The sequence below is a fragment of the Rhinopithecus bieti genome, unplaced genomic scaffold, assembly GCF_001698545.2.
Source record: "Rhinopithecus bieti isolate Rb0 unplaced genomic scaffold, ASM169854v2 scaffold_8350, whole genome shotgun sequence".
NCBI classification, from domain to species: Eukaryota; Metazoa; Chordata; class Mammalia; order Primates; family Cercopithecidae; genus Rhinopithecus; species Rhinopithecus bieti.
This window is the reverse complement of record NW_016806031.1, coordinates 1894630-1915092: the sequence shown is the minus strand read 5'-3', so window position 1 is coordinate 1915092 and position 20463 is coordinate 1894630. Positions and strand designations below refer to the sequence as shown.

Sequence of the window (20463 nt, the reverse complement as noted above, 5' to 3'; positions counted from 1 at the left end):
GCCACTGCACTCCAGCCTGCGCGACAGAGTGAGACTCCGTCTCAAAAAAAAAAGAAAACCATGCCACTGACCTCACCAAGTCCTAAAAGCTTTAAGGACTGGCCTAAAGTCCACTTACTCAAATGTGGCAATAGTTGCTACGGCCACCAGCACCAATGTCACCTGTGTGGGAGGACAGACCGCCACTTCCAAGAACTGCATGCCTCAGCTGCCACTCTCACAGGCAAAAATAAATTCCATGTGGAACTTCCTGTTTCAAATGTCTAATATATGACAGATAGGTATAGATATTTCTGTTGTATCAAATAGAACACACGTAACAAAATTACACGCAGGTGAGTCTGACTGGTGGAGTGTAAGTCACTTGCCTGGGCCCTAGTTGATGAAGAGGCTGGCACAGTGAGTTTTCTCAGTTCTATCTTGGGGTAGAGGGATTCATAAATTCGGAAATTTTTTAAAATTGCAAGGTGAACAGTACAGAGCAGCTGGAACCGGGACAAATGTCCACTACAGTCCCCCACTTGGCCTTCCAACATCAACACACATTCTTCTACACCTCAACCTAACAATCATGACATTACCCAGAAAACGGTCAAATAACTCACCATTGTCTCGGATTAAAAATACTTGACATCATCAAAATATCAGTGATCCCTATGATATCCCTTCACAGAGACAAGATCTACAGGTTCGGTGTCGGACAGGGTCAGCTTCAAATGCTACGGAGGCTCACATTCAGAGTTTGCGAGTTTACCTGGTTTGCACATGTGGGCTGGGAGTCATCTGTGCATTAGGTTTAGTTTTGGATGAGATGCCCAAGGATTCAGCCCTGGGCTACACTTAAGCGGATGTAAAAGAAAAGGAGCCAGATACTGAGGAGGCGCCATCGCAACTCAGAGGAACCAGGAAAAAGCGCTGCCGAGGGAGGAGAGGCTCCGAGGGCATCGTAGGTGCACAGAAGTGATGAGATTGAAAAGGAAAATCGGCTGGGCGCGGTGGCTCAAGCCTGTAATCCCAGCACTTTGGGAGGCCGAGACGGGCGGATCACGAGGTCAAGAGATCGAGACCATCCTGGCTAACACAGTGAAACCCCGTCTCTACTATAAAATATAAAAAACTAGCCGGGCGAGGTGGCGGGCGCCTGTAGTCCCAGCTACTCGGGAGGCTGAGGCAGGAGAATGGTGTAAACCCGGGAGGCGGAGCTTGCAGTGAGCTGAGATCCAGCCACTGCACTCCAGCCTGGGCGACACAGCGAGACTCCGTCTCAAAAAAAAGAAAAAAGAAAGGAAAATCATCTCTGGCTTGGCAAGCAGGTCACTGGGGATGGCTCAGAACCCAGATTCAACGAAATCATGGAAATGGAAGCCAGGGTTCTGGGGACTGAGCTGCGTGTGAGCAGGAGGGGCTGAAGGAGAGGCAGCGAGTCTAAACAACCGTGTCAGGAGGCTCATCTGTAAAGTGAAGGGGATGCATCAGAAGCCCTGACAGAACAGGAAGGCCCATGTCCGGCCCTGAGGTGAGCACACACTGTGGAGATCCACCTGCATCAGGCTCAGTGAGAACATTAATCATCTATATGCCCAGCTCATCCACATGCTTGATTTCCCATGTATCTTTCTGCAAAGTCCACTGAGTTTTATCCAGGTAGAAAGATTTGAAAGACAGTTTCTCTTCTGCTCTACAAATGGGTACTTAAACAGAGACAACAGTTTTGGCAATGACTTGAGGGCTTTTAAAAATTAATTTTCATCATTGATCCTACATTGTATGTTCTGTTTGTCTAGGGTTAGTTACAAGCCATTTTCCATTCTAAGAACACATTTACCCTGTGAGAGAGAACAGCTTTTCTCTCATGTACTTGTGTGTTCAATTTTGTACTTTCTCCAATTCCCTCTTCCTTAATATTCTTGATTGGACATGTGCACTTCTTTTACCTTCTATAAAAATGAAAAGGGGGCATAGGGATTGAATTATTAATACAGCAAGCACTTGTTAAATTTTTATGCCAACACCACCACCAATACCTTGCCATAACCAGCCACAAATCCTTAAGAGCTCTAGCTGTTACAGCACACAGGTCAGCTGTTTTCAAGTGCACACAGGGAGAATCTCCTTATTCAAAAATTCCATAAAGTCTTACAAAGTTAAAAACAGAGCTTCCAGGCATCCAGAAAAACAGCAAAGTGAGTGACAATGCCATGAGCCTCCTCCTCACTAAATGCCCTTACTTAGAGTACAACGAAAAATGTTTATCAACAACAATGCCAGCAAGGAACATCTGATGGGATTCAATGCAGGGTGTGCCTGTTTGCATGTACAGTCAGACACCAAAGGAACAAGCTCTATACCACAGCGGGCTGAGTCAGACCAGAGGTCATCTCTGCAGGCTGGTTTTCCCTGGTTCCATCAGAGAGAAGCAATTGAGGATACAGGGTGAGGTACTTTATTTCTAAGCCCTGGCTTCCTCATCTGTAAATTACAGACAATCAAACCCACTTCACAGGGTTGTTATGAAAGTTAAATATAACAATGCAGATAAAGGTTCACTCCCATGCCTTGCACCAATAACAGTGATGGTGGTGATGTTATTATTCCACTTAAACACCATTCCCTGAAGTTCAGCATAGCAGGATAAGCTCTAACCAGCTTCTGGATCACTTCAGACAACATCTGGCTTCCCACCCTTTGGTCTTGCTGCCCTCCATTCCAATGTGTCTAGTATGAGTCCTAGGGCTCACGTGACTCCACTGAGATGCAGCCGTCTCCTCTCCGAAGGAATCATATCTCATCATTCAAGCAGTTTATGACCGGGCTTAAACACTAGTTTTCTATGCATCTCTAGTTCCTCTGGTTGCACTAAAGTCCTTCCTGAACCGTGAGTGCATTCATCATGGTTCTCCAGGGAAACAAAACCAACAGAATGTATATACAGACGTAGACACTGACACAGATGTAGACATGTACATAAAGGGAATGACCTGACTCCTGCACCTGTGGAGGTCGGCACGTCCTAAGATCTGCAGCACCAGTTGGCAGCCTAGAGACCTGGAAGAGCTGAGGGCATAGTTCCAGTCTGAAGGCCGGCAGTTTTGAGATCCAGGAAGAGCTGATATTTTCGTTTGAGCCTGAAGGCAGGGAAAAGCCAGATGTGCTGCCTGAAGACAGTCAGGGAGGGGGATTCTTCATTACTCAGGGGAGGGTCAGCCTTCCGTTCTATTGAGGCCTTTAACTGATGGGTAGAGACCCAACCAAATGAGGGAGGAAAGTCGACGTCACTCAGTCTACTGATTTAAGTGTTAATCTCATTCAAAATCATTCTCACAGAAACACACGGAATAATGTTCAACCAAAGAGCAGCACCCTGTGGCCCAGTCAAGTTGACATATAAATTTAATCATCACAATAAGCACACAGTCCCAAAGCAAGGCCTAAGCTAATCAGTAAAGTTCTATTGGCTCAGAATAGACACAACCCAAACCACTATCAAAACAAACCAGAGAGGCCAAACGCATGGACTTCTGGAAAGAAACATCTCCTCTCTCTCTTCCTTTCAGTGGCGGGGCGGGGGGAGGGCATCCCTATCCTGAGGGAAGGCAGCGTATGGAGAGGGGAGGAGACAAGGAGAATCCCAGAGAGATGCTGCAGCCCTGGTTAGCCAGGCATCAGGGCTAATTTCCTCGGACATCTCCGTTGCCCGAGCAGGTCCATCGTGTTTACCGTGCAAACTAATTTGGATGGGTTTTCCGTCACCTGCAAGATGAAGTCTAACTGCTCTACACTGGAACCATTCTTGTCAACAATCTGCCCCTGCTCCTAAACTCTGTACTCCAAGCAAGCAGTCAGTGTGTGCAACACTGTCCAAGCTAAATTATGTTATTGGAGCTGAGAAGATGTCCCTCAAAGGTCCATGCTGCCTAGGCTTACCTCTGTCCAATAAGTTACTTGCCAGAGATCCCCCTACCTGACTCCCACATCTCAGATAGGAATGCCCTCACAGAGTGAATTCACAGTGGGAACCTTCCTTTGGCCTCTGAGATTTGCAGTGTTGGTCACCTTTTGGGATCAGGCCCTCAACCCCGCCATTTCCCAACTTTCTCACTGTCACAATAGTCACTGCCATTTGGTCTTAGATTATGTACAAATGATAGAATTATTGAACTGGTAATATTACATGAATAACAAAATAAACGATCAAACATAGAACAGTTGTTGGCAGGAAAAATGCTGTAGGTGTTCAGACAAAAATAGTGCACGTTAGGCATGCACCCCTTGAGTGTAAAATTAAGAAAAACAAAAACAAAGTAAGTCTTGGCCAGGGCAATCAGGCAAGGCAAATAAATAAGGGGTATCCACGTAGGAAGAGAGAATGGCAAAATATTGCTGTTTGTAGACACATGATCCTACATCTAGGAAATCCTAGTATCAGCCCAAAAGCTTCTTAACCTGATGAACAACTTCAGCAATGTCTTAGGATGCAAAATCAATGTGCAGAAATCACTAGCACTTTTATACACCAAAACAGTGAAGCCAAGAGCCAAATCATGAATGAACTCCCATTCACAACTGGCACAAAAAGAACAAAATACCTAGAAATACAGCTAGCCAGGGAGGTGAAAGATCTTTACAAGGAGAACTACAAACCACTGCTCAAATAAATCAGAGATGACACAAACAAATGAAAAACATTCCATGCTCACGGATCGGAAGAATCAACATCGTAAAAATGGCCATACTGAAATTTACAGCTCCAATGCTATTCCTATTAAACCACCATTGAGATTTTTCACAGAACTAGAAAAAATATTTTAAAATTCATCTGAAATCAAAAAAGAGCCCAAACAGCCAAGGCAATCCTAAGCAAAAAGAAGAAAAGTGGAGGTACACGCTACCCACCTATACTATGCAAGACTACACCACAGGGCTACAGTAACCAAAAGAGCTTCTGCACAGAAAAATAAACTATCAACAGAGTGAACAGACAACCTACAGAATGGGAGAAAATATTCGCAACTATGCATCCAACAAAGGTCTAATATCCAGCATCTATAAGGAACTTAAACACATTTACAAGAAAAAACAACTTCATTAAAGCGTGGGAAAAGGACATGAACAGACACTGTTCAAAAGAAGACATACATACGGCCAAGAAGCATAGGAAAAAAAGCTCGATATCACTGATCATTAGAGAAATGCAAGTCAAAACCACCATGAGATACCATCTCACACCAGTCAGAATGACTATTACTAAGGCTCTTACTGTGTCAGAATGCTAGTCAAAATAGTCAAAAAATAACAGATGCTGGTGGAAGTAACAAGTTGTGGAGAAAAAGGAACGCTTATATACTGTTGGTGAAAGTGTAAAATTAGTTAAACCACTATGTAAGACAGTGTGGTGACTTCTCAAAGACCTAATGACAGAAATACCATTTGACCCAGCAATTTCATTACTGGGCACATACCCATATGAATATAAATGTTCTATTATAAAGACACATGCACATGTGTGTTCAGTACAGCACTAATTAACAATAGCAAAGACATGGAATCAACCTAAATGCCAACCAATGACAGATTGGATAAAGTATGGTACATATATACCATGGAATACTATGCAACCACAAAAAAGAATAAGAGCATGTCTTCTGTAGAGAGGTCATTAGCCTTAGCAAACTAGCAGGAACAGAAAACCAAATACCGCATGTTCTCACTTATAAGTGGGAGCTAAATCACGAGAACTCATGGACACATAGAGGGGAACAAAACACCCTGGGGCCTATTGGAGAGTGGAAGGTGAGAGGAGAGGAGGATCAGGAAAAGTAACTAATGCCCCCTTGGCTTAATGCTTGGGTGATGAAATAATCTGTACAACAAACCCCCATGATACAAGTTTACCTATCTAATGAACATGCACGTGGACCCTGGAACTTAAAATAAAAGTAAAAAAAAAAAAAAAAAAAGAAAATTTTAATTAAAAACAAAACAACTGTAATCCTAGCACTTTGGAAGGCCAAGGCGTGTGGATCACCTGAGGTCAGGAGTTCGAGACCAACCTGGCCAACGTGGTGAAACCCCATTTCTACTAAAAATACAAAAATAGCCAAATGTGATGGCAGGCACCTGTCGTCCCAGATACTCAGGAGGCTGAGGCAGGAGAATCACTTGATCCCAGGAGGCAGAGGTTGCAGTGACCCAAGATCGTGCCACTGCACTCCAGCCTAGGCGACAGAGCGAGACTCCATCTCAAAAACAAAACAAAACAAAACAAAACAAAACAAAAAGAAATCGTGCATGTTAGGTCAAATCAGCAGCCTATTCTACCCCAAGATTCTGTTCCTGAGGTGACGGAGCATAGAGCTTTCCACGCTGTTAACTTCAAAAGAAATATTAGTTTCAATTTTCTATCTCAATGGATTTTAAATTTGGTATTTATTGCAGCTCTATCACTATGAATTTACTTATATAACTTTCTTGAAGCTACTTGTATTTTTGATGTACACAAAAATGTGGGCTTGGTTTTTTATTAAGACACCCAGTTTTGACACTCTTAAGTTTAATGACTAAATCCCTATTTGACCTAATTAAGATCCTTGACTTACAAAGGGTACATATAGCTCAGGAAGTATAGAACAAGAGGCGGGGACATGGGATTCGCAGGGTTTCCAGCTATTTGCTACCTGGATTCTGGTGTTTATTCATGGAAGTCATAACTGAGTGGAGTTCCAATCAGGGATGGGAAAAGTGAAGACTGAGACTGAAGTATAAAGACTGGGCAGGCAGCACTGCCTGGGCTGGGGAGTCTATGCAGCTTGGTGGGGTGTGGGGCGGTATGGAGCTGGAGGGTGCTGGATCATAGCCAAGAGGGAACAGAAAGAAATGCAACCAACTTCATCTGCTTCCAGTTTAGCTCTGAACTATACTGAGGATGGCACAAGAGAAATGCATTGGGCTCTGAGACTGTGAGGTTAACAGAAGCTGCTTTAGCTATTATCTTGCAAATGGCAACCCCAGGCCTCTCCTTGGTTTGCTTTGCCCCTCCCTAGGTTGTGGTTCCATGGTTGTATGCCAGTCTGCCAGATCTGGCCCGAGTCTCTGAATCTGGCTGCCACAGAGGGCTGATGCCTGCTGGAGTTTGAAGGCTGACTGTGCAGTTGGCATTGTCAACCTGAGCCTGCTCCGTTTTTAAGCCATGGTGTGTGCCAAGCAGCAGAGTCCTGTTTGAAAGAGTGAGGAGGGGAATGAAGGGGGAGAAGGGGCTGAGGGGTGAAAACAGACCCCTCCTGGCCCATGAAGGCAGGGACTGGCATGAAAGGAGCCATTGTGAGCACAGTGGGCACCTGCTGTCTCCCTCCCTGGGTGAGGCACTCCTGCCTTTGAGAAGTGCCTCTGCTTTGATGCACAGCTAAAAGATGGGTTTGTCCCATGGTGGTACAAAATGGTGGCCTGTTGGCAGCTGGTCTACCATGGCAAGAGTCCTGGGCTTGAAACCAGGAAAAGAAGGTGCAAGCTCTGGCAGTCTCACCTCCTGGCCTATGACTTTGGGCAAATCCTTTAAACTCTGAGTCTCAGTTTCCTCATCTGCAAACTGAGGGAAAGAATGCTTGTTTCAAAGCATTGTGATGAGGGTCAGGTGACATGAGGTATGTGTAAAATTCAGGTGGGACATATCTGGACAGGAATGAACCTGTTTAAGCCACCATCCTCTGGTGGGGCTTGGCATTTTGGGGTGAGCAGATGGATTTCCTCACATGGTCTTACCCATTCTGGTCACAGACTGATTAATTCAACGATTACCTTGGTCCACGTGTAACCTAAAGGTACAATATAGGTATGTACCTTTAAAAATTCATAATCAATTATAATGGTAATAGATTACATTTGCTTCATACATACTACGTACTTGGCAGTATTAGGCAAATGCTTCAGGTGTGCTATCTCATTTAACCTTTACAACCGCCCTAGAAAGGCCAGACCAATCTCAGGTTTCCCTGTGACAACATGTAGCTCAGATTACTTAAGGGGTCCAAGACAAGATAAATTGTTAAGTGGCAGAGCTGAGATTCAAACCCAAGTATTTGCACTTCAGAGCCCATGCTTTAGAACTTAGAAATATTTTTTAAAACTTAGTTGAGAATGATGGAACCCATAGCACTGTCGAAAGAACTATTTATGATTGACCAAACTTAGCTTTATCATAAATATCTACAAAACTATCATAAATATCTAAGAAACAAATACAATACCATGTGATTCTAGTGTTAATTCCATCCATTCATCAATAATAAATTGTTGATATATTTAGTCAGGTGTGGCTTACGGGATGCATCTCTCTCTCTCAGTCTTGTGAGGAGCTTATATTTTTGTTATCCAATTCCATGTTACTTGCTAATATTCATTCATATATCCCATGCTGTCTTGAACGGTCAGTGAGTTCTCAGTATTGGCTGGGGTAAGACTTGCTCAAAAGTAAGACTGAGATTCAGAGTTACCGGTGGCTGCATTTCCAGAGCATTTGTGACTTCTTCTGGAATCTGTTACTACACAGAATTGTGCAGCGGAGGAACATAAGGAGGCTCACAGTCCTCCCACACATGCTCTGCCTCGCATCTGCTACCCCTCATACCACCCTCCCCACCACACACATCAAAACCCCCACTCTGAAGCTCAGCACATGGGGGAAGTTTAGGGATCATCTTCGACTAAGTAGACAGCTCTTGGTGGCCGAACGGTCACTTGAAAAGTTTCTTTCCTATACAGTTGTCGATGACACATTTGATGTTCCATGTGCATTATCAGAAATCCCCCTGACAGGTAAACATCTTAGAGTGTTGCTACGATAAGTTATACAGATTTAAAGTTTCTGACACTGAAACCATAAATGTTGTAAAGTTACATAACGTTACTATAAATGCAAGGTCCTATCTAGGATGTCATGTTACATTTCATTATCCCGGCTCCTTAGTCTCCTGTGGTCTGTGACAGTTTCTCAGGCTTTCCATGTTTTTCATGGAAGTTTTGAGGAGTACTGATCAGGTGTGGGTTTGTCTGATGTTTTTCTTATAATTAGACTGGACATGAGGCTTTTGAAAAAATACCTACCCCACAGGTGAAGTCACCTCCTTTCGGGGGTACATGACATGCTCATGACATCACTGATGATACTGACCTTCATCACTGATGAAGAAGGCACCCAGCAGCATTTTAGTTTGGCTGCTGTAACAAAGTACCGTAGACTGCGTAGCTTAGAGCCCACAGAAATTTGTCTCTCACAATTCTGCAGGCTGGCAAATCCAAGGTCAAAGTGCCAGAAGATTCATTCAGTGTCTGGTGAGGGCCTACTTCCTGGTTTGTAGATGTCCGTCTTCTTGCTATGTCCTCATATGGCAGAAAGGGCGTGGGAGTTCTCTGGGGTCTCTGTTATAAAAGACACAAATCCCATTCATGAGGGCCCTACCCTCATGACCCAGTGACCTCCCAAGCGCCTCACCTCCTAACTCGCTCTTACTAGGGGTTAGGATTTCAGCACATAAACTTCAGGGAGACAAAAACATTTAGTCCATTGCAGCCGGGTTTCTCCACGGTGAGGTTACTGCTCTCCCATTGATTTAAACTGTGCTTCATGTAAATGTAATCTGAATGTTGTCTAGTCACTAACTCATAAAATGTGGGCTTGACGAAACTGAGACTGTAGCCATTCCAGTAGCTCTGTTGTCTGTTGTTATACTGATGTACTGTGAGCTTTAGCACTCATTAAGTGATCTGTGACAGGCTGGTCCATTCACAGGGAAAATAATCTGGAGGCCGAGTGGCCTGATGAGGCTGGAGAACAGGTGCAGTGAACACGGACAAGAGAAAGTGCTAGAAAGGTAGGCGGGCATGGTCAGAGAGAGAAATGGCTGACTTGAAGAAGATGGCAGAGGTAGAGCAGATCCAGGGCACGTTTGCTCAGAGGCACCCACTGGAGGCGGTGAGGCCACACAGTGAGGAAGCAGCCTCTCAGAAAGGAGGCAGGCAGGGAACGGAGACCTCAGGTCATTAAGGAAGTCATCTCTGGGGTCTCCTGGAATAATGCTGGGATGGTGAGTGGAGGGCCCTGATCCCTGTGAGCGAGGAAGGAAACTGGACATAAACTCAGCACAGCGACTCAGAGAAGAAGGCTGGATGACATGTGCCATGGAGAGCAGGTTTCTGTTTTGTTTTCTTTGATTTTGTTTTATAAAGGGTGAAACATCAGCAAGGAGAAGGCTGCCGCCTCTTCCTGACCCTGAGTTGAGGAGGATGTGGGAGAAGGAGCCGCCCCGACTTGAGTGGGCTCAGGGAAGCTGTGTTCTTGGGTGGCGGCCAGGGTTCAGTTCAGCAAGGACATGGAGGAACACTTAGTGATGACATGGGGGAGTTTGGTTTCCTGCAGAGAGGGTTCTGGAGAATCTGGCAGACAAGTTTGGGAGGAAAGGCCACCGAGGGATGTAGGCCAGGGGAGAGGATGGCAGTCAGAGGCCAGAGGCGCTTACACAGATCAAGCATTGTGATAACTCAATAAATATGCGAAGGAATGTGTATGTAAAGTAGCTCGATTTAGCCATCCCACAATGTGTACAAACTTCAAAACCTGCTGTACATGATAAATACATCCAATTTTTATTTGTCAATTAAAAAATCACATATGATCCTTCACTCACTCCTCCTACGCATCCCTACTGAGTGCTCTCTCTGTGCCCATGGCGCTTTGGCAAAGAGGAGGCAGATGAGAATAAAACCAGGTCCTGGCTGTGGAGCTCACCCTCACGTGGGGCAGACCTGGGGCCACTGCATGGTGAGCACTGGGAGGAGGAGCCTGGTCCAGGCTGGCTGCGGACAGAGGGCAGGGCTGGGTCTCAGGCAGGGGACCCCGAGGCCAATCCCAGGGAGGACATCTGAGCAGGGGACTGAAGAGGTGGATGCTTCCAGCCCATACATGCTGAGGAAGCATCAGATCTGGGAGATGAGAGGCTGGAGGGGGCAGAGGCCCTCAGAGGACCTGGCCTGGTCTCTGGGTTTTCTTTTGAGTGTGATGTGAGGAGGGGGTGTCCAGAGCAGAACAGCCAGAAGCTGCTGTCATGTAGCAGACCTGTGGCATGGGGGTTCAACCCACCTGAACCAATGGTCTATAAGCATGAGCTCCGTCAGCAGCTGGCAGGACAAAGCATTGCCCAAGTTTCCCCAAAGCGGCAGCTGTAGGCAGCACTGGCTGCTTCCCAAGGGCAAGTCAGCAGCAGCCGTGATCGTCTTTAGCTCCTAAGATTCACAGACTATGAGGAAAGAAGTGCTACTGGGCAGGGCATGTGGTCTCCTCTGGGAATTGACAGCCTCAACCTGGATGGGTTCTCTGTGCCAGAGGCCCACTGAAATCCCGGCTCCTCTGGAGGCTCCCGGCTCCTCCACCAGCCAGTGCTCACTGGGAGGTCTGAATTGGTTATCCCGGCTACCAAGAAAGGCCTTATGGTTCAAGGTTGCTGGCAGGTGAACTCTGAGGAGGTGCTGGGAAGTGCGTCCCTTGTCCTAAGTCTCCCCCCAACCCCCATGGGGCACTTTGGCTGTGCTAACTTGGAGGCCCTGGCACTGTCAGATGGCAGGATCATGACCACAGAACGCCATCCACAAGCATGCAGTTTGCAACAGTTTCCAAAGTAATTGCCTGGCAAAACCCACTCCAAATCCCAATTCTTCTCAGTCTTCAAAAAGGGCTATGAAGGATGGAAGGTAACAAATGCATGTGGACACACGCAGACATGGCGCACATGCACACATACACACACAACCCCTTATGCAGTGCAGCTCAGGCTCAGTCATGAAGATACTTCACTGGGTCTTCCTTACACAGTTCCAGACACACTGAAGCCCAACTTTTATAAGAACATGGAAAATTAGAACTGGATGGAGGCTCCTTCGTCACCTGATCCCCACCCTCTATTTTGCAAGTAAGAAGTGCGGGCTCCATGGAGGTGAGGTGACCCAGGTTCACAGAGCTCTGGAGCAGCAGGGCTGGTGGGAAGGCAGAGCCCCTTGGCTCCCAGCGCCGTGCACCTTGGTGCCATTGGAGGAGAATTTCATCCTGACTGTGTGCCCTCACCTCTCTTCGTCCTGATCAGCCCCCAGTTGGTACCTGGCCTCCTGCCACCAGCCCTTTAGTCCTCCCTCCAAAGATGACAGCCTCACCCAGACAACTGAGTGTGATCCTCAAAATACCCCCATGGGTGGGTCATGTCTCCATGCAGTGACGCTTCCATTGCACATAACACCTCTCGACCTCTGCCTCAAGGTAGCAACAGCAGCGAAAAGTAGGCTCTGAGTCGAAGATATCTAAGTTAAAACTTAGTTCCAAAACATACCGGCTAGCTGTGTGGCTTTGGGTGAGGTACTTAACTTCTCTGAGCCTCAGTTTTCCTTTTTCTAAGAAAATTTTTAATTAAAAAAAACCTTTTCTTTTAGGTTTGGGGTACATTTGAGGTCTGTTATATAAATAAACTCAGGAGTTTATTGTAAAGCTTATTTCATCACCCAGGTATTAAGCCTGGTATTCATTATTTTTTTCGGCTATTCTCCCTCCTCCCACACTCCACTCTCAAGTAGACCCCATTTGTCTGTTGTTCCTGGTGTTCATGAGTTCTCATCACTAAGCTCCTATTTATAAGTAAGAACATATAGTATTTGGTTTTCTGTTCCTGCATTAGTTTGCTAAGGATAATGGCTTCCAGCTCCATCCTTGTCCCTATGAAAGACATGGTCTCATTCTTTATTATGGCTGCATAGTATTCCATGGGGTAGATATACCACATTTTTTTAAATCCAGTCTACCGCTGATGGGCATTTAGATTGATTCCATGCCTTTGCTATTGTTGAACAGTGCTACAATGAGCATTTGCATGCATGTGCCTTTATGGTAGAATGATTTATATTCCTCTGGGTGTACACCCAGTAATGGGATTATTGGGTCAAACGGCAGCTGTTTTTAGCTCTTTGAAGAATTGCTACATTACTTTCTGCAATGGCTAAACTAATTTATGATCTCACCAACAGTGTATAAGCATTTTTTCTCTACAGCCTTGCCAGAAGCTGTTATTTTTGACAGTTCAGTAACAGCCATTCTGATGGGTGTGAGATAGTATCTCACTGTGGTTTTAATTTGCATTTCTCTAATATTAGTGATACTGAGCTTTTTTTCATGTGCCTGTTAGCCGCATGTATGTCTTCTTTTGAAAAGTGTCTGTTCATGTCATTTGCCCACTTTTTTTTTTTCTTGTGACAGAGTCTTACTTTTTTGCCCCAGCTGGAGTGCAGTGGTGTGATCTTGGCTCACTGCAACCTCTGCCTCCCAGGTTCAAGTGATTTTCCTGTCTCAGTCTCTGGAGTAGCTGAGATTACAGGTATGCACTAGTACGCCCTGCTAGTTTTTGTATTTTTAGTAGAGGCAGGGTTTTGCCATGTTGATCACGTGGATTTCAAACTCCTGACCTCCCAAAGCACTGGGATTACAGGTGTGAGCCGCCGTGCCCAGCCGCATTTGCCCATTTTTAATGGAGTTGTTTGCTTTTCTCTTGTAAATTTGCTCAAGTTCCTTAGAGACGCTGGATATTAGACCTTTGTCAGATGCACAGTTTGCAAACATTTTCTCCCATTCTGTAGGTTTTCTGTTCATTCTGTTGATAGCTTCTTTTGCGGTGCAGAAGCTGTTAAGTGTAATTAGATCCTATTTGTCAATTTTGCTTTGGTTGCGATTGCTTTTGGCATCTTTATTATGAAATCTTTGCCTATGCCTATGCCTATGTCCAGTATGGTATCACCTAGGTTGTCTTCCAGGGTTTTATAGTTTTGGGTTTTACATTTAAGTTTTAATCCCTCTTGAGTTAAATTTTTACATGGTATGGCCNGCCGTGCCCAGCCGCATTTGCCCATTTTTAATGGAGTTGTTTGCTTTTCTCTTGTAAATTTGCTCAAGTTCCTTAGAGACGCTGGATATTAGACCTTTGTCAGATGCACAGTTTGCAAACATTTTCTCCCATTCTGTAGGTTTTCTGTTCATTCTGTTGATAGCTTCTTTTGCGGTGCAGAAGCTGTTAAGTGTAATTAGATCCTATTTGTCAATTTTGCTTTGGTTGCGATTGCTTTTGGCATCTTTATTATGAAATCTTTGCCTATGCCTATGCCTATGTCCAGTATGGTATCACCTAGGTTGTCTTCCAGGGTTTTATAGTTTTGGGTTTTACATTTAAGTTTTTAATCCCTCTTGAGTTAAATTTTTACATGGTATGGCCGGGCGCGGTGGCTCACGCCTGTAATCCCAGCACTTTGGGAGGCCAAGACGGGCAGATCATGAGGTCAAGAGATCGAGACTATCCTGGCTAACACGGTGAAACCCCGTCTCTACTAAAAATACAAAAAAAAATTAGCTGGGCATGGTGGTGGTGCCTGTAGTCCCAGCTACATGGGAGGCTGAGGCAGGAGAATGGCATGAACCAGAGGGGCGGAGCTTGCAGTGAGCCGAGATTGCGCCACTGCACTCCAGCCTCAGCGACAGAGCGAGACTCCGTTTCAAAACAAAAAAAATTTTTTTTTACATGGTGTAAGGAAGGGACTCAACTTCAATCTCCTTCATATGGCTAGCTAGTTATCCCAGTACCATTTATTGAATAGAGAATCCTTTCCCATTGCTTGTTTCTGTCAGTTTTGCCAAAGATCAGATAGTTGTAGGTGTGCAGGTTGTAAGTATTTCTGGGCTCTCTGTTCTGTTCCACTGGCCTGTGTGCCTGATTTTGTACCAGTACCATGCTGTTTCGGTTACTCTAGCCAAAACATGTAATATAGTTTTAAGTCAGGTAATGTGATGCCTCCAGCTTTGTCCTTTTTGCTTAGGATTGCCTTGGCTATTTGGGCTCATTCTGATTCCATATGAAATCTGAAATAGCTTTTTGTAGTTCAGTGAAGAATGTCATTGGAACTTCTCAATAAACCAGGGATTGAAGAAACATACCTCAAAATAAAAGAGCCATATATGACAAAACCACAGCCAACATAATACTGAACAGGCAAAAGCTGGAAGCATTCCCCTTGAAAACTGGCACAAGACAAGGATGCCTTCTCTTACCACTCCTATTCAACATAGTATTAGAAGTCCTGGCCAGAGCAGTCAGGCAAGAGAAGAAAATGAAGGGCATCCAAATAAAAAGAGGAAGTTAAACTATCTGTATGCAGATGACATGATCCTACATCTAGGAAACGCCATAGTCTCAGCCCCAAAGCTCTTCACCAGGTAAACGACTTCAGCAAATTCCAGAATACAACATCAGTGTGCAAGAATCAATAGCTTTTTCAATTATAAAATGGACACACTTATACTTACTTGACAGCACTAATGAGAGGATTAAATGAGATAATGGAAATGAAAGTATGTGTCCTGAGCATATAGTAGCCTCTCAGAAATGTTTTGTCTTCCTCCTTTGGGAATTCCACCTCAGAAATGAAGCGTTAGTATAAATGACTTAGCAGTGCCAGATCTCTGTCTTCTGAATGCAGCCAAAGCCTATTTGGATTCAAGTGTAGCCAGTGAGACTGGAAATCAAGTAAAAAACACAAGGCACTACCCCTACATGAGTACTGAGAACAATCTTCTGAGAGATCAAAGACAAGCTTTTTTTTTTTTTTTTTTTCTGACATTCACCAAGTCCCAAGGGTTGTGCTGGCTGGTGAGGTTACAACAGAACGCAGACCATGGCCCTTGTCCTGGAGCTTGCAAGTCTACATGAGACACAGCTGGCATCATTACTGGGGTAAACAAATGCACAGCTGTCCAAGAAAGGCGATGTTCAAAGATAACTTCTGTGGGGTTGAAGACATTCTGGAAAGTTTGTGTAAACATAAATCTTGCTACCTGACAGGTCAACCGGTGAACCTATAGCCCCACAACATAAATCATAAGAAAGAACAATTAGACAATGCCCCCAATAGTTAGCTATTATTTACTGACCTGGCATGTTTTATCAAACTTAAAAATAAGCAACTAATAAATTATCTGAATTTCATAATTACGTAGACTGTTTTGAAGCCATGAGTTTCCCATCAAGAAAGTGATGACGTTAGTGATTTCCTCTGCTAGAATCTCTAATCAGGTCATCAATTATTCTAAGTAATGTTTAGCCCTATGGCACACAGATGAGTCTCATATGTGTGAGCTGTTCCTTTGTCCCATATATAGTAACCACCCAAGGCAGAAACTCAAGCTTTTCGATTTTGCCTCGATTTTCTCAGTCGTAAAATGGAGATATCAGAATTACCTACTGAAGGGATAGTGGTGAGCATTAAGTGAGTTGATATCATTAAGGAGGTTTAAACAGTGACTGAATCAGGTAAGTGGGTTTTCTATTACCATTGTTAATCTAATCTGATACCCAGATAACAATATCAGGTGGAGAGTTTCCAACACTAGAATCCTTCCTTCCACTTATGATCAAAAGATGTCATCCTATGTAAGCTTTCTGGGTTTGGTTTCATGGCCAGCAATAACTAAATTTATGTAGCCGCATAATTATGTAAAGGTAAATAAATACAAAGACATAACACTCCAATGGGGGATCAGGTGTGGGGCCACAGCACGGCCAGATGAGACCTCGTCTTGGGTTGGGTGTATGAGGCAGGAATGACACTGCCAGGTTTGAATTTGGCCATGAACATCTCCTTTCTGCATTCCATGGTCCATTGCCACAGCATCTATGGAGTGAAGATATAATAACATGGAGTTAGGGTGGCGTGGGGAGGAGTTTCCACACCAGCTGCTGAGATTAAAAGACAGGAGGGGAATCTGGAGTCTCTCTCAGCCTAGCTTCCTCTCACGAGTCCTCCCTGGACCCCCAAGGGGAAGGCTGGGCTCTGGACCTTCTCTCCCACCTGACCGCAGTGTTGGTTTAGGGTCAAGGTGCTCAGAGACAAGAGATGAGCTCACACATATATATGGTGTGGCAATTCCAATAGGCCAGGCTTGCCCGTCTTCAGGAAGTAACATTTCTCACGATGGTTGGAGGTTGGCGACAGGGGTAGGGTGGAGAGAAAACAAAGAAGTAGAGTTTATGCCCCAACAAGGTAAATCGAATTCCCAGTCCTGCACCAGTCCTTTCAGTGCCTTTGGTCATAAGACATTCACGCAGAACATCCCTCATCACCCAGTCCCACACGGATGCAGTCACAGGAAATGCCCTGTCAACACTGGCTTCCCTGAGGGGCTCCATCTAATAGCATCGGAAACCACCTCACTAGAAGTGAACTGAAGAGGCCCCTCTGCAGACAGAGGGGAAAGTTCAGGACTTTGCCAAAAGGACCGACAGCTGCAGTGGGAGTGCCAAGCGCCACAGGCCGAGAAGTGGCCTCGATTAAGAAGCTCCATTTCCCCTTCCCCTGTCAAGGATAAGGAAGGCCACGCCCATTTTATGTGCAGGATGATGTGAGGGGCAGAATTGGACCTGTGGCTAGATCAGCTTGGAAATCTCATCAGACACACACAGCAATGTACTTGTCTTTTCTTCATTCCTCTCCAAAAAACAAAGCCACCAAAATAGACAGTCTTCTAAGTACCATGTATTCACAGTTAAGAAGGCAGGCATTATATTCTCTCCTATGTGCTAGACACTGTGCTGGGCTCTGTGGGCACAGCAGTAGGCAATTCACACAACACAGAACTTACATTGCAGAAGAGAAGAAACAGTTAAACATATAATTGACAGTGACACTTAGGACAGAAGGACAGAGGGCCATGGGGGCATGTAAGGTGAGCATGTAACCCCATCATATGTCTTGTATGGAAATGGAATAACAAGTCTAAGGTAAGTTTATTCTTTTGCAACTTGAAAAGCTGAAATGCAGATCTACGTCGTTAACCAGATGTGTAAGCTTTGTCTGTCCACCCCTTTCCAGAACTTCCAAAGAATCTCTGAATGGGTCCTAATGCACTTTAAAGTGGACATATAGTAGATATTCCCTGAGGCTGTTCTGGGCACTGTGTTCTATTCCTTCATCACTTCTAGTTTTAACTTTTCCTATTTATTCATGTGATACAAACTGACTAACTTCCTCTATTCAACTGTTTCAACATCTGTGAAATTCTGAGGGGTACCCGTCATCCAATCTTTCTATCGTAACCATGAGCTCTACCATTTTAGAGGACTTTTCATAGAGGAATGTGTTGACTCCTTCCATCCGTAAAGCCTGTTGTTAACATACTCTCCAGATCGCTTGAACCACTGATGCTAATATGAAATATCCTTATGTCTTCTTGCATCCCCTTTTCTCCCCTTTTCCTGGCTAAATAAACCAGTGGTCTCACACTGCATGGTTGCTGTGGGGTGTGATGGGAACTCCGGGCTTCTGGCCTTAGAAGTGGCAGACGAGGCCGGGCGCAGTGGCTCAAGCCTGTAATCCCAGCACTTTGGGAGGCCGAGACGGGCGGATCACGAGGTCAGGAGATCGTAAGCATCCTGGCTAACACGGTGAAACCCCGTCTCTACTAAAAAATACAAAAAACTAGCCGTCTGGAGGCTGAGGCAGAAGAATGGTATAAACTCGGGAGGCGGAGCTTGCAGTGAGCTGAGATCCAGCCACTGCACTCCAGCCCAGGCAACAGAGCGAGACTCTGTCTCAAAAAAAAAAAAAAAGAAGTGGCAGATGAAGGATCTCTCATGGTGTCCTTGACCTGACCCCTCTTTGTGGGTTTCTTCACCTCCTCCTCCATCCTGCCCTCCCCATGGTTCACGGTGGCCCTTAGCACAGGGTGCCTGTTCTTCAGAGTGTCCCCACAGGGCAGAGCTACCCAGGAGCCTTTGTCAGGCCAATGACAGAGAGGCAGCTGTGGTGCTCTCATTTTTACAGACTCTCTATGCCTCAAAGCACATAGACACCCCATAATAACACTTCCTTTGTGAGTTCACTGATGTTTGGAAAACCCCTCGTAAATTCCTACTCCATGGCATTAACAAGAATCCATTCCTGAAAATGTGAACGGTTCTGTTGGTTTCAAACAGCCATCAAGAAAACTAAGGGATTGTTTTGGTGCCTTAAAATTCTTGTCTGGGTCTCAGTGGCTGAGACAGCAGCCCCAAAATCATACAGAAGCGAAACCCAAACATTGTCTTCCTTACGTCAGCAGATCCCAAGGACGACAGGATGGAGCCCCAGGTGTCTATGGGGCTAGACAGCTCAGCCGAAAAGTGGAGGCTCCTGGGACATCTAGTGGCCATAGAGAAAAATACTCCCACCCCGGCCCAGGTAGTAGCAAGGGAAGCCTCTAAAGGTACTTAGAGATCAAGTGCATTCCCCCTCCCCACCTCTGGCCAGGTAAGAAAGCCGAGATCCCGGGTGAGAACAGCTCACCCAATTTCACATCTCCAATAGGAGGCGTTGGTACTTATTTCTCGTAGATCATTTCTACCTGAATTTTGTTATGCAGGAACTCCACGTGAATCAGCCATGGCCTGAGTGGTTGAGAAGTTTTAGCGGCCTAGAGTTCACTAGGTATTTGCATCTAAATGCAGTGATTTTCCAAATTCTATCACACATTCCTTTGTGGATCACGGGGCGGAGGCAGAATCCTAGCTCTGAAACTCTGTGCTACCTTCCCTCCTGCCAGACCTCTCCTGAATTCCGTGATTATAAAATGCAAGTAAACAAAAATGTTCTTGCTGCTCAGACACTTGATGCTTTGTATCTAAAATAAGAATATCAGGGAGAAAAACAAGTTTGTGCTCTAGCTACTGACAGGTCTCAGAAAATGGAAACAAAACAGTAAAAGAGAATTCCTGTTTCTCAGCCCGAAGAGCAGCAGGAGAGAAGAGAAAATCCAAGAGAACTGGGAATTAGAGCTGTTACACAAGCTAGAGAAAGGAAAAATCAAAAACCAAGGTTCCCAGTCCCAAAATATCCCTGCAGGAAGCTAAGTGGAACACTTTTCCACAGAAAGCAAGAGACATGTCCTATAAATAATGTGGTGGGCAGGGCAGCGGGGGGCGGGCAGGATCGCCTGGAGGAAGCGGGGAAGGGCTGCACAGGCCCCTCAGCTGCTGGCTGCCTCCCGCCACAGGAACGCAGTCGCGGGTCCAAGGCCAGGATGTTGAATATTTATATTCTGCTTATAAAATATGCCTTTTATTGAGAAATTTAGACACACTCTACTGTGTCCAAAGAGTCCTTAAAGTCACATCCTTTCCATTTTCCATGTTCTCTTGTCAACAGGCCAGTATCCACAGCCTGGTTTTCACTTGGAGACGGGAGGGTGAGGAGAGATGCTGTGGTGGAGACTCCTCGCAACTGCCCAGAACATTACTTTCTCACGTCATGGGCTTAAAAGAACAAAAATACATATGTTTCTTTGTATCAATAGTTAGAACCCTGAATGGAAGTGTTGGTCATTCTGAATTTTCTAAAATTTATTTTTTTTTTAAATAATAGTTT

At 45.1% G+C, this 20463-nt stretch overlaps 1 long non-coding RNA gene across 1 annotated transcript in view; it reads right to left on the bottom strand.

The window, feature by feature from the left end:
* Window positions 1-8692: 8692 nt before the first annotated feature.
* LOC108531184 (uncharacterized) overlaps window positions 8693-20463 on the bottom strand; it is an 81921-nt gene continuing 70150 nt past the window's right edge. Inside the window, exon 3 of the long non-coding RNA XR_001886087.1 lies at window positions 8693-9411. This is a non-coding gene — a long non-coding RNA (uncharacterized LOC108531184). The remainder of the gene's footprint in view (window positions 9412-20463) is intronic.